Source organism: Anomaloglossus baeobatrachus, chromosome 9 (assembly GCF_048569485.1).
Source record: "Anomaloglossus baeobatrachus isolate aAnoBae1 chromosome 9, aAnoBae1.hap1, whole genome shotgun sequence".
In the NCBI taxonomy this organism is placed as follows: domain Eukaryota; kingdom Metazoa; phylum Chordata; class Amphibia; order Anura; family Aromobatidae; genus Anomaloglossus; species Anomaloglossus baeobatrachus.
This window is the reverse complement of record NC_134361.1, coordinates 162,571,290-162,596,008: the sequence shown is the minus strand read 5'-3', so window position 1 is coordinate 162,596,008 and position 24,719 is coordinate 162,571,290. Positions and strand designations below refer to the sequence as shown.

Genomic DNA, 24,719 nt, shown 5'->3' with positions numbered 1-24,719 from the left:
TTATTTGGAGTGTAGGCGGAGAGATAGCACCAGATGCCAATTGTAGATCTTCTCACACCTGTGGTCACTGCAGCAGCAGCAGCAGCAATAGAATCCACTTTGTCCAAAAGGGATCTATTCCATTCAATTGCACATGATCTAGATTAGCCTGAGAACAAGATACTGCACGGGACATAGCAGAGTTGGTCAAGTTGAGTAGTGATGAGTTTGCTATTTGGATGAATAAAGCAAGTAAAAAGTGTGAAAGATAAAAAACAAAAGGAGTTTGAAGTGTGAAAAGTGAATGGGCCAAATTGAGGTGCATATGAAGTTGTATGCTTTCTTTCAATTCATTAATCGGGCTAATATGAATCAGGTGAATTGAGTTCTGCTTTTGGAAACTGGGTTAAGAAGGAGTGCACCGGTCCTGGAGGTACTGCAATACCAGGTCAATGCGTGGAGTGGACAGAGCAAGCTCTTTTTCCATCTCCCTGTTCTAAAAATCCATTTAATATATGGTCCCCAGATAGGGGACGTATCAGATATTAAACTGATAAGAACAGATGAGATTACATCCGCAAATTTCAGAAAACGGCCATCGGCCACCACACAAAAGCGCAGTGCCGCAGGTGATCGCCTCCCGAGCCCAGGAACCACCAGCCAGAAGGGGACGTAAGCTTCAAAAGGCGCAACAATCCCCGAGGCCGGCGGTTCTGCAAGCCCGGGCCCCTCCCAGCCAAGACCAAGGCAAACCCAATGAAGGGACTACACTTGATCTTAGCCAAAAGGCCGAGAAGCGATAACCAGAATTGGTTTGGGCCTCGAGTGGCAACCTGGCCTATGCCAGACACATCTTAGGGAGGGAGAGTGAGGGGAGACAAACCCACGCCTACAGAAGACATTTTGTCACCCAAGCCAACCCTTGAAAAGGCTGCTTTGCAGAGCAAAAACAAGAAAAATGGTGCGTTTTGCAGCCGCCGCCCACTGCAATGAATCTGAATAACTCCTCCTTTTGGGTACAAGCAACTCCCCTCCCCCTTGCAGTCTTTCCAATTCATGATACAAAAAGACGGACAGGACAGGTCGCCTGACTTCCCGTCACTGCCACCCTTTGCCATCCTTACCCGTAGAACGCCCTTTCATCATCCCCAAACCCTAATCTTTTCCCTTCCCTTCCCAGCCCCAAACCCTGCCCTCTGTACCCATCTCACCACCCGCATCTCTTCTCCTATCATCCCCCTACCACCCGGGAAAAAAAAAAAAAAAAGCTTGCCCCCTCCTTCCAGTAGCCCACCTCCCACCCAAAGAGAAACTTCTGCTGCGCAGCTAGCTTTCTAGGCAGCAGCGCTATTGTGATGTCAGCGGGGGGCATTGTGACAAGCCGCCAGTGTTCCGTCTCTTCATGTTGTGCACTGTTCAAACGGAAAATACATCAACAGGCAGACTACAGAAAAGCTTACTAACAAAGGTTAGAGAGGGGCTTTCTCAGAGGGCTTTTTACAGTTTGTCTATTCCCAATTAGCCGTTTAAGTATACTTAATGAAAGTACTAATTCTTTCATAGGCCGCCCATTCTTAGTATTTGACGTTCCTTATATTGCGGTATCAGGCTTCGCAGCAGGTTGCAAAACATTCATCCCCCATGACTGTCCCCAATTGGGCTCAGAAGCTAAATGTCTATCATGACCTCTCTTTTAGAATGTTCAAGAGCAAGCAAACTCTTCCTCCAGGAGGGGGAGCCAACAGACCACTAAAGACATCATCATTGCTCAAAGAAAACACCAAAACCAATGCATGATAGGAATAAACAGGTAACTTTATTTGGAGTGGAAGTGGAGAGATAGCACCAGATGCCAATTCTAGATCTTCTCACACCTGTGGTCACTGCAGCAGCAGCATCAGCTGAATCCACTTTGTCCAAAAGGGATCTATTCCATTCAATTGCAAATGATCTAGATAAGACGGAGAACAAGATACTGCAGCACGGGACATAGCAGAGTTGGTCAAGTTGAGTAGTGATGAGTTTGCTATTTGGATGAATAAAGCAAGTAAAAAGTGTGAAAGATAAAAAACAAAAGGAGTTTGAAGTGTGAAAAGTGAATGGGCCAAATTGAGGTGCATATGAAGTTGTATGCTTTCTTTCAATTCATTAATCGGGCTAATATGAATCAGGTGAATTGAGTTCTGCTTTTGGAAACTGGGTTAAGAAGGGGTGCACTGGTCCTGGAGGTACTGCAATACCAGGTCAATGCGTGGAGTGGACAGAGCAAGCTCTTTTTCCATCTCCCTGTTCTAAAAATCCATTTAATATATGGTCCCCAGATAGGGGACGTATCAGATATTAAACTGATAAGAACAGATGAGATTTCATCCGCAAATTTCAGAAAACGGTCATCGGCCACCACACAAAAGCGCAGTGCCGCAGGTGATCGCCTCCCGAGCCCAGGAACCACCAGCCATAAGGGGACGTAAGCACCAAAAGGCGCAAAAATCCCCAAGGCCGGTGGTTGTGCAAGCCCGGGCCCCTCCCAGCCAAGACCAAGGCAAACCCAATGAAGGGACTACACTTGATCTTAGCCAAAAGGCCGAGAAGCGATAACCAGAATTGGTTTGGGCCTCGAGTGGCACCCTGGCCTATGCCAGACACATCTTAGGGAGAGAGAGTGAGGGGAGACAAACCCACGCCTACAGAAGACATTTTGTCACCCAAGCCAACCCTTGAAAAGGCTGCTTTGCAGAGCAAAAACAAGAAGAATGGTGCATTTTGCAGCCGCCGCCCACTGCAATGAATCTGAATAACTCCTCCTTTTGGGTACAAGCAACTCCCCTCCCCCTTGCAGTCTTTCCAATTCATGATACAAAAAGACGGACAGGACAGGTCGCCTGACTTCCCGTCCCTGCCACCCTTTGCCATCCTTACCCATAGAACGCCCTTTCATCATCCCCAAACCCTAATCTTTTCCCTTCCCTTCCCAGCCCCAAACCCTGCCCTCTGTACCCATCTCACCACCCGCATCCCTTCTCCTATCATCCCCCTACCACCCGGGAAAAAAAAAAAAAAAAAGCTTGCCCCCTCCTTCCACTAGCCCACCTCCCACCCAAAGAGAAACTTCTGCTGCGCAGCTAGCTTTCTAGGCAGCAGCGCTATTGTGTTGTCAGCGGGGGCATTGTGACAAGCCGCCAGTGTTCCGTCTCTTCATGTTGTGCACTGTTCAAACGGAAAATACATCAACAGGCAGACTACAGAAAAGCTTACTAACAAAGGTTAGAGAGGGGCTTTCTCAGAGGGCTTTTTACAGTTTGTCTATTCCCAATTAGCCGTTTAAGTATACTTAATGAAAGTAGTAATTCTTTCATAGGCCGCCCATTCTTAGTATTTGACGTTCCTTATATTGCGGTATCAGGCTTCGCAGCAGGTTGCAAAACATTCATCCCCCATGACTGTCCCCAATTGGGCTCAGAAGCTAAATGTCTATCATGACCTCTCTTTTAGAATGTTCAAGAGCAAGCAAACTCTTCCTCCAGGAGGGGGAGCCAACAGACCACTAAAGACATCATCATTGCTCAAAGAAAACACCAAAACCAATGCATGATAGGAATAAACAGGTAACTTTATTTGGAGTGGAAGCGGAGAGATAGCACCAGATGCCAATTCTAGATCTTCTCACACCTGTGGTCACTGCAGCAGCAGCATCAGCTGAATCCACTTTGTCCAAAAGGGATCTATTCCATTCAATTGCAAATGATCTAGATAAGACGGAGAACAAGATACTGCAGCACGGGACATAGCAGAGTTGGTCAAGTTGAGTAGTGATGAGTTTGCTATTTGGATGAATAAAGCAAGTAAAAAGTGTGAAAGATAAAAAACAAAAGGAGTTTGAAGTGTGAAAAGTGAATGGGCCAAATTGAGGTGCATATGAAGTTGTATGCTTTCTTTCAATTCATTAATCGGGCTAATATGAATCAGGTGAATTGAGTTCTGCTTTTGGAAACTGGGTTAAGAAGGGGTGCACCGGTCCTGGAGGTACTGCAATACCAGGTCAATGCGTGGAGTGGACAGAGCAAGCTCTTTTTCCATCTCCCTGTTCTAAAAATCCATTTAATTTATGGTCCCCAGATAGGGGACGTATCAGATATTAAACTGATAAGAACAGATACTACACTTGATCTTAGCCAAAAGGCCGAGAAGCGATAACCAGAATTGGTTTGGGCCTCGAGTGGCACCCTGGCCTATGCCGGACACATCTTAGGGAGCGAGAGTGAGAGGGAGACAAACCCACGCCTACAGAAGACATTTTGTCACCCAAGCCAACCCTTGAAAAGGCTGCTTTGCAGAGCAAAAACAAGAAGAATGGTGCGTTTTGCAGCCGCCGCCCACTGCAATGAATCTGAATAACTCCTCCTTTTGGGCACAAGCACCTTCCCTCCCCCTTGCAGTCTTTCCAATTCAGGATACAAAAAGACGGACAGGACAGGTTGCCTGACTTTCCGTCACTGCCACCCTTTGCCATCCTTACCCGTAGAAAGCCCTTTCATCATCCCCAAACCCTAATCTTTTCCCTTCCCAGCCCCAAACCCTGCCCTCTGTACCCGTCTCACCACCCGCATCCCTTCTCCTGTCATCCCCCTACCACCCGGGAAAAAAAAAAAAAAAAGCTTGCCCCCTCCTTCCACTAGCCCACCATCCCACCCAAAGAGCAACTTCTGCTGCGCAGCTAGCTTTCTAGGCAGCAGCGCTATTGTGATGTCAGCGGGGGGCATTGTGACAAGCCGCCAGTGTTTCGTCTCTTCATGTTGTGCACTGTTCAAACGGAAAATACATCAACAGGCAGACTACAGAAAAGCTTACTAACAAAGGTTGGAGAGGGGCTTTTTCAGAGGGCTTTTTACAGTTTGTCTATTCCCAATTAGCCGTTTAAGTATACTTAATGAAAGTACTAATTCTTTCATAGGCCGCCCATTCTTAGTATTTGACGTTCCTTATATTGCAGTATCAGGCTTCGCAGCAGGTTGCAAAACATTCATCACCCATGACCGTCCCCAATTGGGCTCAGAAGCTAAATGTCTATCATGACCTCTCTTTTAGAATGTCCAAAAGCAAGCAAACTCTTCCTCCAGGAGGGGGAGCCAACAGACCACTAAAGACATCATCATTGCTCAAAGAAAACCCCAAAAAACAATGCATGATAGGAATAAACAGGTAACTTTATTTGGAGTGGAAGCAGAGAGATAGCACCAGATGCCAATTCTAGATCTTCTCACACCTGTGGTCACTGCAGCAGCAGCAGCAGCAGCTGAATCCACTTTGTCCAAAAGGGATCTATTCCATTCAATTGCACATGATCTAGATTAGACTGAGAACAAGATACTGCACGGGACATAGCAGAGTTGGTCAAGTTGAGCGGTGATGAGTTTGCTATTTGGATGAATAAAGCAAGTAAAAAGTGTGAAAGATAAAAAAACAAAAGGAGGAAGTGTGAAAAGTGAATGGGCCAAATTGAGGTGCATATGAAGTTGTATGCTTTCTTTCAATTCATTAATCGGGCTAATATGAATCAGGTTAATCGAGTTCTGCTTTTGGAAACTGGGTTAAGAAGGGGTGCACCGGTCCTGGAGGTACTGCAATACCAGGTCAATGCGTGGAGTGGACAGAGCAAGCTCTTTTTCCATCTCCCTGTTTTAAAAATCCATTTAATATATGGTCCCCAGATAGGGGACGTATCAGATATTAAACTGATAAGAACAGATACTACACTTGATCTTAGCCAAAAGGCCGAGAAGCGATAACCAGAATTGGTTTGGGCCTCGAGTGGCACCCTGGCCTATGCCGGACACATCTTAGGTAGCGCAAGTGAGAGGGAGACAAACCCACGCCTACAGAAGACATTTTGTCACCCAAGCCAACCCTTGAAAAGGCTGCTTTGCAGAGCAAAAACAAGAAGAATGGTGCGTTTTGCAGCCGCCGCCCACTGCAATGAATCTGAATAACTCCTCCTTTTGGGCACAAGCACCTCCCCTCCCCCTTGCAGTCTTTCAATTCAGGATACAAAAAGACGGACAGGACAGGTTGCCTGACTTTCCGTCACTGCCACCCTTTGCCATCCTTACCCGTAGAAAGCCCTTTCATCATCCCCAAACCCTAATCTTTTCCCTTCCCTTCCCAGCCCCAAACCCTGCCCTCTGTACCCGTCTCACCACCCGCATCCCTTCTCCTGTCATCCCCCTGCCACCCGGAAAAAAAAAAAAAAAAAAGCTTGCCTCCTCCTTCCACTAGCCCACCATCCCACCCAAAGAGAAACTTCTGCTGCGTAGCTAGCTTTCTAGGCAGCAGCGCTATTGTGATGTCAGCAGGGGGCATTGTGACAAGCCGCCAGTGTTCCGTCTCTTCATGTTGTGCACTGTTCAAACGGAAAATACATCAACAGGCAGACTACAGAAAAGCTAACTAACAAAGGTTAGAGAGGGGCTTTCTCAGAGGGCTTTTTACAGTTTGTCTATTCCCAATTAGCCGTTTAAGTATACTTAATGAAAGTACTAATTCTTTCAGAGGCCGCCCATTCTTAGTATTTGACGTTCCTTATATTGCAGTATCAGGCTTCGCAGCAGGTTGCAAAACATTCACCACCCATGACCGTCCCCAATTGGGCTCAGAAGCTAAATGTCTATCATGACCTCTCTTTTAGAATGTCCAAAAGCAAGCAAACTCTTCCTCCAGGAGGGGGAGCCAACAGACCACTAAAGACATCATCATTGCTCAAAGAAAACCCCAAAAAACAATGCATGATAGGAATAAACAGGTAACTTTATTTGGAGTGGAAGCGGAGAGATAGCACCAGATGCCAATTCTAGATCTTCTCACACCTGTGGTCACTGCAGCAGCAGCAGCAGCAGCAGCTGAATCCACTTTGTCCAAAAGGGATCTATTCCATTCAATTGCACATGATCTAGATTAGACTGAGAACAAGATACTGCACGGGACATAGCAGAGTTGGTCAAGTTGAGCGGTGATGAGTTTGCTATTTGGATGAATAAAGCAAGTAAAAAGTGTGAAAGATAAAAAACAAAAGGAGGAAGTGTGAAAAGTGAATGGGCCAAATTGAGGTGCATATGAAGTTGTATGCTTTCTTTCAATTCATTAATCGGGCTAATATGAATCAGGTGAATTGAGTTCTGCTTTTGGAAACTGGGTTAAGAAGGGGTGCACCGGTCCTGGAGGTACTGCAATACCAGGTCAATGCGTGGAGTGGACAGAGCAAGCTCTTTTTCCATCTCCCTGTTCTAAAAATCCATTTAATATATGGTCCCCAGATAGGGGACGTATCAGATATTAAACTGATAAGAACAGATTTTTTGATTTAACAGCATCTTTATTATCATGCACTACTCACAAAAAGGTAACAAACCGTGTACAGTGCCGCAGCCCCGTACACACAGAAATATACAATCCTTCTTACATAGCCATAGAGTACGACGCACTAAACTATACATCACGCTCCTATGCTTATCCATAACACTCAAGCTGAAAGAAAAAGTTAGACAATAAATAACGACGAACCGGCGATTGGGGGATGGGGGTAGGGGAAAAGGGGGATAGGGTGGGGAAATCACAGGCCCGAAGCTTTATTGAAAGACGCACATAACGGGAAAAGGAGGGAGGGGGCATGGAAGAGGTCTAAACCTCCTCCTCGGCGCTGTCGTCCGGACTGTCCATGATGGAATAGTCTCTGAGCAGGCTGTGGATCAGCCTGCGGCAATCCTGGATAGACATCCTCTCCCTCTTCAAGATGAGCCGGTTCCTGGCGACCCAAATAGCGTCCTTAAAGCAGTTCATAAGGCGCCAAGCCTCCTGGATGGCTCCAACGGTGTGAGTCCCAGGGAAGAGTCCATAAAGTACGGAATGGTACGATAGGCTCCCTCTGGGGACGGAGTTCCTCAGGTCATCCTCCAGGGCAACCAACAGGCGCTGTGCGAAACGGCAGTCCCAAAAGGCGTGCAGCGATGTTTCCTCCACGAAGGGGCACCTTGGGCAGTACCGGGTTTTGCACAGGTTCCGGGCGTGCATGAATGACCGGACGGGCAGTCCGCCCTGTATCGCCATCCATGACAAGTCCTTGTGCCCGTTGGTCAATCCAGCCGATGACACGTTTGTCCAAACAGTCTCCAGTGTGTCGTGATGAAGTCCTGGAATGTTCTCCATTTCGTCCTTGGCTCTGATGAGTTTGTGGATAGTCTTTGGCTTCCACAAATCAGGCTTGAGTCCCTCCAGTTGGTGTTCCCTCACAAACCGAACCACGTCTCCGTAGAACCATGGCGCCGTCCAGTTGTAGGGGAAGGAGCTGTCCCACTTGTCCCAGCCTAACCGTCTCCAAAGGGGGAGCAGGAAGAAGCGAGACATGGACCCACCCGCGGAACCTCTTTTGACTCGCAGAGTTCGGCGAACGCAGTCACATACGAAGGAGGATCGCAGGAGGGTGGGGATATCGGGTACGCCCTTCCCACCCTTGCGAGGATCCTTGTACATGATGCTCCGCTGTACTCTGTCCATCTTGGATCCCCAGACAAAATGAAACACCGTCCTGGTAATGGCCCTGCACACGGTGGCAAGGGGGGGCCAGGCCTGGGCCGTGTACTGCAGCACGGGCAGTACTTCGTTACGCAGGACCAGTGCTTTGCCCTCACAGGTGAGGCGTCTGAGGCTCCACAGACCGATCCGTTGGGTGATCTTGGTCAAGCGTTCCTCCCAGGACTTGAGGGCTGCTCCTTCCTTCCCGAACCAGACTCCAAGAACTTTGATGAAATCCGACTGGATGCTGAAAGGGAAGGGGGCGGAAGAGGCCGGCTGCCAGTCCCCGAAGAGCATGGCTTCCGACTTCCCGCAGTTGACTTTGGCTCCCGAAGCCCGTCCGAAGGTCTCACAGGTCTGGACGAGGGTGTCGACTGAGCGCCGGTCCGCGCAGAAGACGGTCACGTCGTCCATGTAGAGCGAGCACTTGACCTCGAAGCGTTCTGGTCCTGGTGCGGGGATCCCTCTGATCTCTCCATTCCGCCGGATAGCCTCTGCAAAGAGTTCTATAACACAAACAAAAAGAAGAGGTGACAGAGGACAGCCTTGTCTGACCCCTGAGAGGACCGGGAAGGGGTCAGTCTTCCAGCCGTTTACCAACACCGAGCTGTGAATATCAAAATACATTCGTTGGACATACAAACAAAACATGTTACCCAAACCTAACCTGTGCAGAGCTTTGCCCAGGAACTCATGGGAAACACGGTCGAAGGCCTTTTCCTGATCCAACGAGATCAGGGCTGCGTGCACCCGGCGGGCTTTGATGTACTCGACCGTGTCCCGCATGAGAGCCAGGCTGTCTGCGATGCGACGTCCGGGGATGCCGCAGGTCTGATCCGGGTGGATGATCCGTCCGATAACCGTCTTCAGTCTCGTTGCCATCGTCTTGGCCAGGATCTTGTAGTCGACATTCAGAAGGGTGATGGGACGCCAATTCTTCAGGTCGCACCTCTCTCCTTTACGCTTGTATAGGATCGTGACCATTCCTTCCCTCAGAGATGGAGGCATTCTGCCCTCCACCACCATCTCCTCATACAGCCCTAACAGGTCCGGACAGATTAGGTCTCCCAGCGCTACATAGAGCTCTGCTGGGAGGCCGTCACTGCCCGGTGTCCTGCCAGAACTAAAGGATTTGGCGGCCGAGAGCAGCTCGTCCACCGTCAGAGGAACGTCCATGGCCGCCGCGTCTGCAGGGTCAAGATGGTTAGTGATACCTGACAGGAACTTATCGGCGGCCTCGGGGTCAGTAGTCTTGCGGGCGTAGAGTTCGCTGTAGAAGTCGCTGACGACCTTCATCACATTCTCTTTCCCGCGTCGCATGCTTCCACTCTCGTCTCGTAGTTCATTCATGGGCGTGTGACCGGCGTGGAGTTTCCTGAAAAAGAACGAGTTACATTTCTCACCCTTCTCCAGGTTCTCCACTTTGGAACGGAACACAATTCGCTCGGACTCCTCCTCGAAGTGCCTTTTCAGGCTCCTCTTAGTCTCCTCCAGCTCCTCTCTCACGTCCCAGCCGCATCGAAGAAGGTCCTGCAGGGAACGCAGCTCACGCTGGAGTCTCCTGAAGTCCCTCCTCTTCAGACACGCCTGTTGTTGACTCTTTGCCTGAAAGAAGAAACGGAACTCGAGTTTAACGTATTCCCACCAGTCAGAAACAGACTGGAAGCCCGCCTTGTAGGCCCGCCACGTGGAGTAGGCAGCTCTAAGCTCCTCCAGAATCTCACCCTTTTCCAGCAGAGAGCAGTTCAGCTTCAAGGAGCCCGGGCCAATGGGGAAGCCATGGCCCAGCACACCTTGAAAGTGAATGGCTCTGTGGTCAGAGAAGAAGCAGGGGACCATCGAGTGCCCACTCCGCCCAACCGCCCGAGAGGTAAACACAAAGTCAATCCTGGAACGCAGCGAGCCATCGGATCGGCACCATGAATAGTTCACGGATCCGTGTCCGATGGAGCCAACAACGTCCACAAGAGAGGCTTCGGTCACCATCTCAATGAGCAGTTTGGATGTGACGTCCAACTTGGCAGCCGTTCCAGAACTGCGTCCATCCTCCTCAATCGGGCAGTTGAAATCCCCGGCCATCACTACCGTCCTGGCGGTAGCAAGCTGAGGGCGCAGGGCTTGGAGGAGCTCCAGTCGATCGCTCTTCACAGGAGAAGCATACACATTGATGAACCTGACAGGTTCTCCCGCCCAGGTGCCATCCACGAGCAGTAACCTGCCGCAGACGATTTCCTGAACAGAGTCCAATGTGAAGGCGCTTCCCCTGATCAGCACGGTGACCCCCGCGGACCTACAGTCGCCCCCGCCAGACCAGTAGGATGGGCCATGGGTCCACTCCCTGGCCAGATGGTTGAAGGACCTAGAGGAGGGAAGGGAGCATTCCTGCAGGAAAAATACATCACTAGACTGAGTGTTAAGGAACGCAAAAATTGTCTGACGTCGGAACTTGTCTCTGATGCTCCTAACATTAATGGAAAAGATGTTAATGTTAGCAGTCATTGGAGGAAAGAGAAAGTTAGAGCAGGCGGTGTGCCTTAGTTACCACTCCGGTTGGGCGGTTCTTCCTCTTTGGCACCTGCTGGTAAGGGTATCTCCAGCAGACCCTCTTCTTCTAGCTGATCGAGCAGGGATGGTGCCTCAGTGGCTTCCGACTCCTCCATTTCTTCTTCGGCCACAAGGGACTCCACCATCTGCTCCAACACGTCCGGTTCTGGGAGGAGGCCATCCTCCTCTTCCTGGGGTGGATTGGGGTCCACAATGAACAGCTTGGAAGGTTCTGCGACAGGACTATCTTCCACCTTCCTTTTCCTTTGGCCTGTACCTGAGGAGACAAGAGCTGGAAAATCCTCCTCAGTGAAAAGTGCAAGAGTGCTGAGGCCCTCTGCTCTCATGGTCTGGGGAGGGAGAGTGGGCTTTGGGGGGGGGGGGGGTGAGGAGACCAACTGAGGAGTAGGGAAATGAGGTGGAGGTAGTGGAATCCTCAGTAGGGTTGGCCGGGGGGGAGGGGTTTGGACAGGGGTGACAGGGGGGGGGACCAGGGAGGGGGCAACAGTTTTCTTACCCTTCTTTTTCCTGGACTCCGTGGCTGCTGGGGCATCGGCTGGAGCCACGGTCGCCGGGTTCTTGGCCGCCTTGTCCTTGGCCTCTGTGGCCTTGGTCGTAGCTGCCTTGGTCGACGAAGCTGTGACTACCCGATACTGGGTCGCCGCGGCAACCCTTGCCCAGGATTTCTCCCGCTGTGGGCAGTCCTTGTAAAGGTGGTCCGCCTGTCCACATAGGTTGCAAGTCTTCTTCTTTGGGCAGTCCTTGGAGCTGTGTCCCGTCACCCGGCAAATCCTGCAGGCGTCCTCCTTGCAGGTCTTCATCGAATGCCCTTTCCCGCCACATTTCCTGCAGTTGTGTGGCATGTCCGGGTAGTAGATGAGACCAAAGGAGTTTCCCAGAGAGAATGTCGGGGGCAGGTGCTGGAGACCATCCTCGGATGCTGGTTCCCTGTAGAGTCGAACGGTTACTGACCACTTACCCGTCCAGAATCCGTTGCCGTTAAGGATGTGGGATGGCTCCCTCACCACTGTGCAGAGACGTCCCAGGAACGTGGAGATGTCTCTTCCTGGGGTGTGCGGGTTCCGCATGGAGACCGTGATCCTCTTCTCATCCCTCTGTATAGGACAGGATCCTAAAAAAGAATGAAAAGGGGAGTCCGGCATCGCTGCGTTCATCGCCTCCCAGTATCTCCTGCAGGCATTCACCGTGGCAAAGGTTACCAGAAAAATGCCAGTCATGAAGGTCTGGACACTCAGGGTTTCCGCCCTGGAGAAGCCCTGATCCAGAATCATCTTCTTGCAGAACACGTCGCTGGACATGTCCGGCAACCTACCACCCACCGCCTTTAGCTTCAGGGTGACCGTCTGCCGCATCCAAGGCTCCAGGGTTGGAGCCTTTTCAGGCGGCGTCCGGGCTCCCTCCGGCTGGCTGGCGTCGGAGGTAGGGGCCTCTTGGGCCGAAGAAGCCTCTGGATGAGCCTTCCTGGAGGTCCCTGGGTCCTGAGCCTTCTTGGCTGCCTTCTCTGGCTTGCTTGCCATGGCTGGTTCCTGCTTGAGTTCCCGGAGCTGGATCTTGGATTCTTCTCCGGGTGTCTTCTCCCGCTGTGTTCCTCCTCGAAGTTCCTCTGGTCTCCCCAAGTCTTCTCCGAGCCTTCGTCTTCTTGCTTCTTTCTGCCAAGCTCTTCTTCCGTCCGATCTCCCTCTTCCGGTCTCGGCTGGGCTTCGGAGCTCGTCTCCCTGATCGTATCTCGTCAAGTGTAGCTAGCTCAGTTTGTTCTGATAAGAACAGATACTACACTTGATCTTAGCCAAAAGGCCGAGAAGCGATAACCAGAATTGGTTTGGGCCTCGAGTGGCACCCTGGCCTATGCCGGACACATCTTAAGGAGCGAGAGTGAGAGGGAGACAAACCCACGCCTACAGAAGACATTTTGTCACCCAAGCCAACCCTTGAAAAGGCTGCTTTGCAGAGCAAAAACAAGAAGAATAGTGCGTTTTGCAGCCGCCGCCCACTGCAATGAATCTGAATAACTCCTCCTTTTGGGCACAAGCACCTCCCCTCCCCCTTGCAGTCTTTCCAATTCAGGATACAAAAAGACGGACAGGACAGGTTGCCTGACTTTCCGTCACTGCCACCCTTTGCCATCCTTACCCGTAGAAAGCCCTTTCATCATCCCCAAACCCTAATCTTTACCCTTCCCTTCCCTGCCCCAAACCCTGCCCTCTGTACCCGTCTCACCACCCGCATCCCTTCTCCTGTCATCCCCCTACCACCCGGGAAAAAAAAAAAAAAAAGCTTGCCCCCTCCTTCCACTAGCCCACCATCCCACCCAAAGAACAACTTCTGCTGCGTAGCTAGCTTTCTAGGCAGCAGCGCTATTGTGATGTCAGCGGGGGGCATTGTGACAAGCCGCCAGTGTTCCGTCTCTTCATGTTGTGCACTGTTCAAACGGAAAATACATCAACAGGCAGACTACAGAAAAGCTTACTAACAAAGGTTAGAGAGGGGCTTTCTCAGAGGGCTTTTTACAGTTTGTCTATTCCCAATTAGCCGTTTAAGTATACTTAATGAAAGTACTAATTCTTTCATAGGCCGCCCATTCTTAGTATTTGACGTTCCTTATATTGCGGTATCAGGCTTCGCAGCAGGTTGCAAAACATTCATCACCCATGACCGTCCCCAATTGGGCTCAGAAGCTAAATGTCTATCATGACCTCTCTTTTAGAATGTCCAAAAGCAAGCAAACTCTTCCTCCAGGAGGGGGAGCCAACAGACCACTAAAGACATCATCATTGCTCAAAGAAAACCCCAAAAAACAATGCATGATAGGAATAAACAGGTAACTTTATTTGGAGTGGAAGCGGAGAGATAGCACCAGATGCCAATTCTAGATCTTCTCACACCTGTGGTCACTGCAGCAGCAGCAGCAGCAGCTGAATCCACTTTGTCCAAAAGGGATCTATTCCATTCAATTGCACATGATCTAGATTAGACTGAGAACAAGATACTGCACGGGACATAGCAGAGTTGGTCAAGTTGAGCGGTGATGAGTTTGCTATTTGGATGAATAAAGCAAGTAAAAAGTGTGAAAGATAAAAAACAAAAGGAGGAAGTGTGAAAAGTGAATGGGCCAAATTGAGGTGCATATGAAGTTGTATGCTTTCTTTCAATTCATTAATCGGGCTAATATGAATCAGGTGAATTGAGTTCTGCTTTTGGAAACTGGGTTAAGAAGGGGTGCACCGGTCCTGGAGGTACTGCAATACCAGGTCAATGCGTGGAGTAGACAGAGCAAGCTCTTTTTCCATCTCCCTGTTCTAAAAATCCATTTAATATATGGTTCCCAGATAGGGGACGTATCAGATATTAAACTGATAAGAACAGATTGATTTAATGAAGCTTTCCAAAGCACCACAAAAAATGCATGACCGAAGTCACACCAAAAACAGTGCAAAGGCTAGGATTCGTGTGGACCCCACCGTGAGGAGAGGGTCCCCAAAAATCAACCCCGTCCCTCCGAGCCAGAAGGCCACAGCAAGGGTCAGGGATCTTCGGTGCTCCCCCAAGCCGAAGCCTGGTTGAGCCTTGTCGTTGCTCCCAGCGTCCACCCAGGCATCTTACCCAAGTGGAGTAGAGAGCTACTAGTTGTTGGTTTCGCAGCCGAAACTGCCCGGACCGTCAACCGGTGTTGGTTTCTCAGCCCAAGGCTAACCGGACCTCCAACCGGGTGTTGGTTTCTCAGCCGAAGCTGACCCAGACCTCCAACCGGGTGTTGGTTTCTCAGCCGAAGCTGACCCGGACCTCCAACCGGGTGTTAGTTTCTCAGCCCAAAGCTGACCAGACCTCCGACCGGGATTATAAAAATTTCCCTTCCTAGCCAGAAGGCCGGGATAGGGTAATATGCTCAAAAAGTATGAAAAGGCAAGGTACGGTGTGCTACAGAGCCCAAGGCTTGCCGGGGTCCCAAGCCAGCAAGCTCAGACTCACTCCAGGGTCGTCAGTCCTGGGGCACGTTGTACCATAGCCCCCCATCCTTACTCAGTCTAATAGCCTCGATCCTGGTAGGGCCATGTTTTCCACTAGATGAATATACTATCCACCCAGAGTACTAGCAAGCGCAACCTTCCAGTGTGCATTGTATCATTGTACTAAGGTGGCCTGGAGCTTAAACCACCTCTTCGAACAACACTACACTTGATCTTAGCCAAAAGGCCGAGAAGCGATAAGAACAGATACTACACTTGATCTTAGCCAAAAGGCCGAGAAGCGATAACCAGAATTGGTTTGGGCCTTGAGTGGCACCCTGGCCTATGCCGGACACATCTTAGGGAGCGAGAGTGAGAGGGAGACAAACCCACGCCTACAGAAGACATTTTGTCACCCAAGCCAACCCTTGAAAAGGCTGCTTTGCAGAGCAAAAACAAGAAGAATGGTGCGTTTTGCAGCCGCCGCCCACTGCAATGAATCTGAATAACTCCTCCTTTTGGGCACAAGCACCTCCCCTCCCCCTTGCAGTCTTTCCAATTCAGGATACAAAAAGACGGACAGGACAGGTTGCCTGACTTTCCGTCACTGCCACCCTTTGCCATCCTTACCCGTAGAAAGCCCTTTCATCATCCCCAAACCCTAATCTTTACCCTTCCCTTCCCAGCCCCAAACCCTGCCCTCTGTACCCGTCTCACCACCCGCATCCCTTCTCCTGTCATCCCCCTACCACCCGGGAAAAAAAAAAAAAAAAAGCTTGCCCCCTCCTTCCACTAGCCCACCATCCCACCCAAAGAGCAACTTCTGCTGCGTAGCTAGCTTTCTAGGCAGCAGCGCTATTGTGATGTCAGCGGGGGGCATTGTGACAAGCCGCCAGTGTTCCGTCTCTTCATGTTGTGCACTGTTCAAATGGAAAATACATCAACAGGCAGACTACAGAAAAGCTTACTAACAAAGGTTAGAGAGGGGCTTTCTCAGAGGGCTTTTTACAGTTTGTCTATTCCCAATTAGCCGTTTAAGTATACTTAATGAAAGTACTAATTCTTTCATAGGCCGCCCATTCTTAGTATTTGACGTTCCTTATATTGCAGTATCAGGCTTCGCAGCAGGTTGCAAAACATTCATCACCCATGACCGTCCCCAATTGGGCTCAGAAGCTAAATGTCTATCATGACCTCTCTTTTAGAATGTCCAAAAGCAAGCAAACTCCTCCTCCAGGAGGGGGAGCTAACAGACCACTAAAGACATCATCATTGCTCAAAGAAAACCCCAAAAAACAATGCATGATAGGAATAAACAGGTAACTTTATTTGGAGTGGAAGCAGAGAGATAGCACCAGATGCCAATTCTAGATCTTCTCACACCTGTGGTCACTGCAGCAGCAGCAGCAGCTGAATCCACTTTGTCCAAAAGGGATCTATTCCATTCAATTGCACATGATCTAGATTAGACTGAGAACAAGATACTGCATGGGACATAGCAGAGTTGGTCAAGTTGAGCGATGATGAGTTTGCTATTTGGATGAATAAAGCAAGTAAAAAGTGTGAAAGATAAAAAACAAAAGGAGGAAGTGTGAAAAGTGAATGGGCCAAATTGAGGTGCATATGAAGTTGTATGCTTTCTTTCAATTCATTAATCGGGCTAATATGAATCAGGTGAATTGAGTTCTGCTTTTGGAAACTGGGTTAAGAAGGGGTGCACCGGTCCTGGAGGTACTGCAATACCAGGTCAATGCGTGGAGTGGACAGAGCAAGCTCTTTTTCCATCTCCCTGTTCTAAAAATCCATTTAATATATGGTCCCCAGATAGGGGATGTATCAGATATTAAACTGATAAGAACAGATTTTTTTTTTAACTTGGAAGTACCTAAAACAAGGTACACCCGCTTATTATTGGATATAAAAGTACATTACATTAAAAACATTCCATTTTACAACATTTTCTGTGATTACATCTGTATCTCAATTACAGAATATCAAAACATCATTTACATTTGTATTGCATATAGTAAGCAGTCTACATATTACAAGTCCTTTACACTACAGGGCTTCACTCCTATAAAGAACACTATCCACAATTCCTTTACACCCAACCTATAAATTATATACAAAACTTGGTCCTTTAAATTGCGGAGTTCCACTCCTTTACAAACCACTGTTTCGATAAAATGACATTCTTCTTCTTGTCCAGAATATAATACAGATACATATCACTAAAAGCCAAATCTATAACATCCTGCACAGATAAAACATGATGCTTAAAAAGAAGGATGTTCCTGGCCTTCCACAGAGCTTCCTTGACTGTGCTGATTGTCTTCCATGCGATGGTCTTCTTATTGACGGTGGGACATTCCACATACCCGAATAAAACAGCCTCAAAAGTCAAATCTCTGATGTCCGTCATTTTTTGCAATAAAGGAAAAATTCGTGTCCATATTTGTCGTGCAAAAGAACAAGTCCATAAAATATGTAGTACCGTCTCATCTCCGAAGCATCTTTCCCTTGGACATCTGGCAGTAGTCACAAGTCCTCTTCTGTGTTGGAATGCTCTGCATGGAAGACAATCATGCACACAGCTCCAGGCCAGGTCCTTCTGGGAATTAAAAAGGTACGATGCATTAATATTTTGAAATATTTCAACACACTTAATTTCATTAAAATTCCCAATCTGTGTTATTGGCTGTTTATCCTTAAAACACTTTAAAATCTTCTTGCTGTCTTTTATTTCCTCTACAATTTTCCCTTTTAAATCATAAGAATTAACAATAGTTTCCAAAATAACATAACTATCTGGCATATTAAAAGCGTACGGGGAACTTAAAACCGTTTGAAACCAACCAAGACGTCTCATAAAATAACCCGTATTAAAACGAATAAAATATGACCAGTAGTTAGATTTTGAAAGGGCATTAAAACACAAAACAAAAAACCTTATATAAACAAAAGCTCTAAAATCTGGAAAATCTTTGCCACCTTTTTCTTTAAGTTTAATTACCACTTCTCTTTTTAATTCCTCCATCTTAGAATTCCAAAAAAAAGTAAAACACGCTTTGATGATCTGGTTAAAAATTTGTGTGGGAGGGGGGAAGACAAGGCTCAAATACAGTAACAAAGGAAGAATGACCATTTTTATAATCAGAACCTTCCCTTCTATCGTCAGCTTTCATAGCCTCCACATACACAACTTTTGATTCACCTTTTGTGCAATGACCTCCCAACTTTCTTTCCCTTTATTTGTCTCATTAAAAATCACCCCTAAAATCTTCACAGACTCACATTCAGGTACTGGAATATCATTTAGTGTCATATTCCCCACATTTAGAATACCGCTTTTGTTTAAATTAACCTTAAAACCAGACCCACAACAAAAATATTCTACCTGTTTCAACGCTTTCCTAATAGACAGAGCATCTTTACAAATTACCACCACATCATCCATGTAGCCCGTTACCTTAGCTTCCAAACCACCTCCCCCCGGCAACGGGATACCACGGATCTGCTTATCTCTCCTTAAAGCACAAAGTAAAGGTTCAAGAGCACACACAAACAATAAAGGGGACAATGGGCAACCTTGTTTAACCCCAGAGTTTAAAACCACCTCCTTCGTTTTAAAACCATTAACTAAAATTTTACTAGTACAATTGTGATAAAATGCTTTAAGAGACAATAAAAATCCTTCAGGTATTCCCATGCGTGATAAAACCTTAAATAGGAACTGATGTGACACTCTGTCAAAGGCTTTCTCGAAGTATAAGGACAGGACCGCCACTTGACTCCCCCTTGACTTTGTGTCATCAATCACATCTTTGATTAAATTTAAGTTTTCCCACACACTCCTTCCCGGTATACCGCACACTTGATTTACATGGATTATATTCTCTATCACTTTTTTCAATCTAGTTGCACATATTTTTGCCAGTATTTTGTAATCACAATTTAAAAGAGTGATAGGTCTCCAATTTTTTAGACTAGATTTATCTCCTATTTTATGTATGAGGGAAACCTCACCCCTCCTCCATGAGGTGGGGAGAATTTTTGTTCTAAAAACCTCACTAAAAACAGAAAACAAATCCTCTTTTAAAATGTCATAAAAGGTGGAATAAAACTCTATAGGTATACCATCGGGTCCCGGTACTTTACCAGCCTTAAAAGTCCCCACAGCGTCTGATACCTCTTCCTCACTCAGGTCCTGTATTAAAAAATCTTGTGAAACAGGATCAAGACTGATGGAGATGTCATCTAGAATACTTTCTGTAAAACAATTATCAATATTTTTTGTGTTAAAAAGCTCAGAATAATACTCATACACTTTGGCTAAAATCCCCTCTATATTTTGTTCACCTTCCATAGAGTTGATAAAAACCCGCTTTTCCACCATACATTTAAAAAAATACCTCGAACAAGTTTTGTTATTTTCAATATGTTTAACCTTAGCATGAAAAATAAGCTCTTTCCCTTTTTGTTCTAGTGTGTGATGGATTTCATTTTTTAGGTCACTAATATCTTTCTCCACATCCATATCATTATTTCTTAATTTATATAAGGTTTGTAACCTGGTAGTAAGTTGGGTATAAAATTCTCTCTTTTCCTTTACCTTCTGTGCTCCTGCCTTAATAAAAAAATCTTTTATATTTTTTTTCATTTTTTCCCACCACCTACTGATGGGAACACGAGGATCTCTTATTCTCTTAAAATGTAAGTAAAAATTAGTAAAATCAGTTAAAATTTGAGGGTCGTCTAAAAGGGAGATATTTAACTTACAAGAACCTTTCCCTTTTTTAAAAAGATCATCATGTTTTACATGAAAGGATAATAATTTATGATCCGAAAATACATTAGTTAGAAGCTCACATTTAAAAGGCAGCACGGACTTTGAGCAGAAAATAAAATCAATCCTGGAGCTACAGTTAACATTACTCCATGTTACCCAGTCCTGCAATGGTAAATCTCTATTACATTCCTTAAAAACATCGTTTAATCTAAAATCCAGCACAATGTTTCTAAGCATAAAAGAAGTTTTATCATAATTTCTGCTTGTTGCGCTGGAAAATCTTTTCTCACCACCGAGAATGCAATTAAAATCACCTGCTAAGACCATCGGGGTAGAGTCATTAAGAAATAAGGGTAACATATCTAGCATTGCAGCTCTTTCTTGCTTGTCTGCGGATCCATAAAAATTTAAAAATTGCCATTTGTAACCATCAATAACAGCTTGAACTAATAAAATTCTGCCAGGTAAAATCTCTTGAACAGAATCAATAACAGCATTCCCCCTAAAAAGAATGGCGACCCCTGCTGACTTGGACCCATTTGACCCCGACCACACTGAGGGTCCATACGTCCAATCTTTCTGATACTCATGGTAATTTAAACTGTGTGATATAGAACACTCTTGTAAAAAAAATACAGTTGCAGTCAGGGTAGTAAGAAAATCAAACAACGCCACTCTTTTTGCCTGTGTTTTAAGCCCTCTCACATTTAGAGACACACCCTTAACCCCTGCCATAAGAGAAAAGAAGAAGGATAATTAAACATTTCTAAACTCTTACCTCAGCCGGTTCAAACTTCTCCCTCAGAGTAGGATTGATCGTCGGAGATGACCGTTTGCAAGGATTCCGTATCTGAGGACTCCTCATTGGTTAACGTCTCAGGCTGCACACCTCCCGGGACAAACTGAGTTCTCGTTTTAGTAATTTGCATCTGGTCAGCTGACCCGTGTCCCTGCTCCAGACACTCCATCCCATCTCCTTTAAGGGAATAGTCAGGAAGAGTCCCATCGAGCACACGCGCCTCGGGTGTAATCAGCACATTGACCGGGGTCTCCGGGATCACGGAGGCAGCTACCCCAGTCCCCATCTCCATTTCTGAAGAGGGTAGGGTAACTCCCTCCTGCTGACACGCCATTGGGTTCCCACCATCATCCGGAGGGTCCGGAGGGGGTACTACCTCAGGTTCCCTCTGAGACCCCTGCAACTTACGTCTCTTCGGCCCAGAAGTCTGGCATCTGGGAGTCATCCCGGGAGTACACGAAGACGAGGATTGGCCTTTGGCAGATACTTCTGGCCTCTCTACGGAGGCCGTCTCCGGCCTTCTGCCCTGCCGTTCCCTCCTTTCCTTCGCCATTTCATCCGACACGGGGACGCCTTCTGCAGCCTGAGTTTGTTTGCTTGGCTCATCTCCGGCTCTCTCTCCATCCTCCTTTTCCACAGGCCTGTCCGAACCAGCCGAGGGTTGGTCAGGGGCCGAGGGCTTCTCCACTCGTGATTTTCCCCAGACATTCCTGTAGGGACATTTAAAAAAAGAGTGAGTGTTTGACATACAGTTACTACACATGCTTCCTTTTGGACATTTATCAGTTTAATGGTCTTTACCTCCACAAGAAACACAAGTCACATCACAATCAGAATGTCCATATTTTTTACATTTGCGACAAAAGAGAGGCATACCATTAAAAAAAAGGTCGCCATTCGTATTACCTATTTTAAAACGGGCTGGAGGTAAACGTATACCTCCTGCTACCGTAGGGTCCTTAATACAAGTGACAACATACCTCCATTTACTACTCCATATGCCACATTCATTCATTACCTTCCCTTGACATACCACCTTGGAAAAAAAGTTATTAAGAAATGAAGTAATTTCAGTCTCAGTCACATAAGGGGAGTAAATTTTAACAATAAGAGTCTTTACATCGTCTATTTTGTGTTCTACAATAGTTATACCTTTAAGGGATGGTTTCTTTTGGAAGATCACATCCGGATCCTTAGTTTTAGTACAGAAATCTCGGTGGATGCCCTCTCCTGTAAAGGTAATATCGAACACACCTCGTCGAGGGTAGTCCTGGATGGCCAAGATTTCCTGTTTACGCACTGAGAAGGTGCGTTCAAGCACCTCTCCCACGACATATCTTAGGCCACGACCATCACTCCCTCCTTTATCGAAGTATACCCGTACCGTATGCTTTAGGCGAGCATAGGTGGAAATTTCGCCAGGATCCGTATCCATGGCAAGGGGGATTTTCCGCAACAAAATACTCACTGGAAAATCCAAAGATAATCCAGCTGAGCGATCGCAACTCGTTGTCTAGGGACTAAGCCCACCTCCCAAAAGCAGCAGAGGATTGGATCCCACTACAAAAGTGGGACCCGCACCTAAGGCCAAAAGGCGGGTACCCCAGACACCTAATGTTTCACAACCAGATGCTAGCAGGATTACCAACACCCGATCGCAGCCAAAAGGCCGAGAAGCGATAACCAGAATTGGTTTGGGCCTCGAGTGGCACCCTGGCCTATGCCGGACACATCTTAGGGAGCGAGAGTGAGAGGGAGACAAACCCACGCCTACAGAAGACATTTTGTCACCCAAGCCAACCCTTGAAAAGGCTGCTTTGCAGAGCAAAAACAAGAAGAATGGTGCGTTTTGCAGCCGCCGCCCACTGCAATGAATCTGAATAACTCATCCTTTTGGGCACAAGCACCTCCCCTCCCCCTTGCAGTCTTTCCAATTCAGGATACAAAAAGACGGACAGGACAGGTTGCCTGACTTTCCGTCACTGCCACCCTTTGCCATCCTTACCCGTAGAAAGCCCTTTCATCATCCCCAAACCCTAATCTTTTCCCTTCCCTTCCCAGCCCCAAACCCTGCCCTCTGTACCCGTCTCACCACCCGCATCCCTTCTCCTGTCATCCCCCTACCACCCGGGAAAAAAAAAAAAAAAAGCTTGCCCCCTCCTTCCACTAGCCCACCATCCCACCCAAAGAGCAAGTTCTGCTGCGCAGCTGGCTTTCTAGGCAGCAGCGCTATTGTGATGTCAGCGGGGGGCATTGTGACAAGCCGCCAGTGTTCCGTCTCTTCATGTTGTGCACTGTTCAAACGGAAAATACATCAACAGGCAGACTACAGAAAAGCTTACTAACAAAGGTTAGAGAGGGGCTTTCTCAGAGGGCTTTTTACAGTTTGTCTATTCCCAATTAGCCGTTTAAGTATACTTAATGAAAGTACTAATTCTTTCATAGGCTGCCCATTCTTAATATTTGACGTTCCTTATATTGCAGTATCAGGCTTCGCAGCAGGTTGCAAAACATTCATCACCCATGACCGTCCCCAATTGGGCTCAGAAGCTAAATGTCTATCATGACCTCTCTTTTAGAATGTCCAAGAGCAAGCAAACTCTTCCTCCAGGAGGGGGAGCCAACAGACCACTAAAGACATCATCATTGCTCAAAGAAAACCCCAAAAAACAATGCATGATAGGAATAAACAGGTAACTTTATTTGGAGTGCAAGCGGAGAGATAGCACCAGATGCCAATTGTAGATCTTCTCACACCTGTGGTCACTGCAGCAGCAGCAGCTGAATCCACTTTGTCCAAAAGGGATCTATTCCATTCAATTGCACATGATCTAGATTAGACTGAGAACAAGATACTGCACGGGACATAGCAGAGTTGGTCAAGTTGAGTGGTGATGAGTTTGCTATTTGGATGAATAAAGCAAGTAAAAAATGTGAAAGATAAAAAACAAAAGGAGGAAGTGTGAAAAGTGAATGGGCCAAATTGAGGTGCATATGAAGTTGTATGCTTTCTGTCAATTCATTAATCGGGCTAATATGAATCAGGTGAATTGAGTTCTGCTTTTGGAAACTGGGTTAAGAAGGGGTGCACCGGTCCTGGAGGTACTGCAATACCAGGTCAATGCGTGGAGTGGACAGAGCAAGCTCTTTTTCCATCTCCCTGTTCTAAAAATCCATTTAATATATGGTCCCCAGATAGGGGACGTATCAGATATTAAACTGATAAGAACAGATACTACACTTGATCTTAGCCAAAAGGCCGAGAAGCGATAACCAGAATTGGTTTGGGCCTCGAGTGGCACCCTGGCCTATGCCGGACACATCTTAGGGAGCGAGAGTGAGAGGGAGACAAACCCACGCCTACAGAAGACATTTTGTCACCCAAGCCAACCCTTGAAAAGGCTGCTTTGCAGAGCAAAAACAAGAAGAATGGTGCGTTTTGCAGCCGCCGCCCACTGCAACGAATCTGAATAACTCCTCCTTTTGGGCACAAGCACCTCCCCTCCCCCTTGCAGTTTTTCCAATTCATGATACAAAAAGACGGACAGGACAGGTTGCCTGACTTTCCGTCACTGCCACCCTTTGCCATCCTTACCCGTAGAAAGCCCTTTCATCATCCCCAAACCCTAATCTTTTCCGTTCCCTTCCCAGCCCCAAACCCTGCCCTCTGTACCCGTCTCACCACCCGCATCCCTTCTCCTGTCATCCCCCTACCACCCGGGAAAAAAAAAAAGCTTGCCCCCTCCTTCCACTAGCCCACCATCCCACCCAAAGAGCAAGTTCTGCTGCGCAGCTGGCTTTCTAGGCAGCAGCGCTATTGTGATGTCAGCGGGGGGCATTGTGACAAGCCGCCAGTGTTCCGTCTCTTCATGTTGTGCACTGTTCAAACGGAAAATACATCAACAGGCAGACTACAGAAAAGCTTACTAACAAAGGTTAGAGAGGGGCTTTCTCAGAGGGCTTTTTACAGTTTGTCTATTCCCAATTAGCCATTTAAGTATATTTAATGAAAGTACTAATTCTTTCATAGGCCGCCCATTCTTAGTATTTGACGTTCCTTATATTGCAGTATCAGGCTTCG

At 47.3% G+C, this 24,719-nt stretch overlaps 7 non-coding genes and 3 pseudogenes across 7 annotated transcripts; all 10 read right to left on the bottom strand.

The window, feature by feature from the left end:
• Positions 1-390: 390 nt before the first annotated feature.
• LOC142253510 (U2 spliceosomal RNA) lies at positions 391-575 on the bottom strand. The gene has a single exon (XR_012726777.1). It is a non-coding gene; the product is annotated as a U2 spliceosomal RNA (small nuclear RNA).
• A 1,610-nt stretch (positions 576-2,185) lies between these two features.
• Positions 2,186-2,370, bottom strand: LOC142253296 (U2 spliceosomal RNA). The gene has a single exon (XR_012726598.1). It is a non-coding gene; the product is annotated as a U2 spliceosomal RNA (small nuclear RNA).
• Positions 2,371-3,980: 1,610 nt separating this feature from the next.
• On the bottom strand, positions 3,981-4,171 carry LOC142252838 (U2 spliceosomal RNA). The gene has a single exon (XR_012726204.1). It is a non-coding gene; the product is annotated as a U2 spliceosomal RNA (small nuclear RNA).
• A 1,401-nt stretch (positions 4,172-5,572) lies between these two features.
• On the bottom strand, positions 5,573-5,763 carry LOC142252826 (U2 spliceosomal RNA). Its single transcript, XR_012726192.1, has one exon. It is a non-coding gene; the product is annotated as a U2 spliceosomal RNA (small nuclear RNA).
• Positions 5,764-7,171: 1,408 nt separating this feature from the next.
• LOC142253006 (U2 spliceosomal RNA) lies at positions 7,172-7,376 on the bottom strand (annotated as a pseudogene).
• A 5,446-nt stretch (positions 7,377-12,822) lies between these two features.
• LOC142253599 (U2 spliceosomal RNA) lies at positions 12,823-12,912 on the bottom strand (annotated as a pseudogene).
• Positions 12,913-14,317: 1,405 nt separating this feature from the next.
• Positions 14,318-14,507, bottom strand: LOC142253370 (U2 spliceosomal RNA). Its single transcript, XR_012726667.1, has one exon. It is a non-coding gene; the product is annotated as a U2 spliceosomal RNA (small nuclear RNA).
• Positions 14,508-15,192: 685 nt separating this feature from the next.
• LOC142253563 (U2 spliceosomal RNA) lies at positions 15,193-15,356 on the bottom strand (annotated as a pseudogene).
• Positions 15,357-16,759: 1,403 nt separating this feature from the next.
• Positions 16,760-16,945, bottom strand: LOC142253468 (U2 spliceosomal RNA). The gene has a single exon (XR_012726756.1). It is a non-coding gene; the product is annotated as a U2 spliceosomal RNA (small nuclear RNA).
• A 6,773-nt stretch (positions 16,946-23,718) lies between these two features.
• LOC142252442 (U2 spliceosomal RNA) lies at positions 23,719-23,909 on the bottom strand. Its single transcript, XR_012725819.1, has one exon. It is a non-coding gene; the product is annotated as a U2 spliceosomal RNA (small nuclear RNA).
• Between the last annotated feature and the right edge of the window lie 810 nt (positions 23,910-24,719).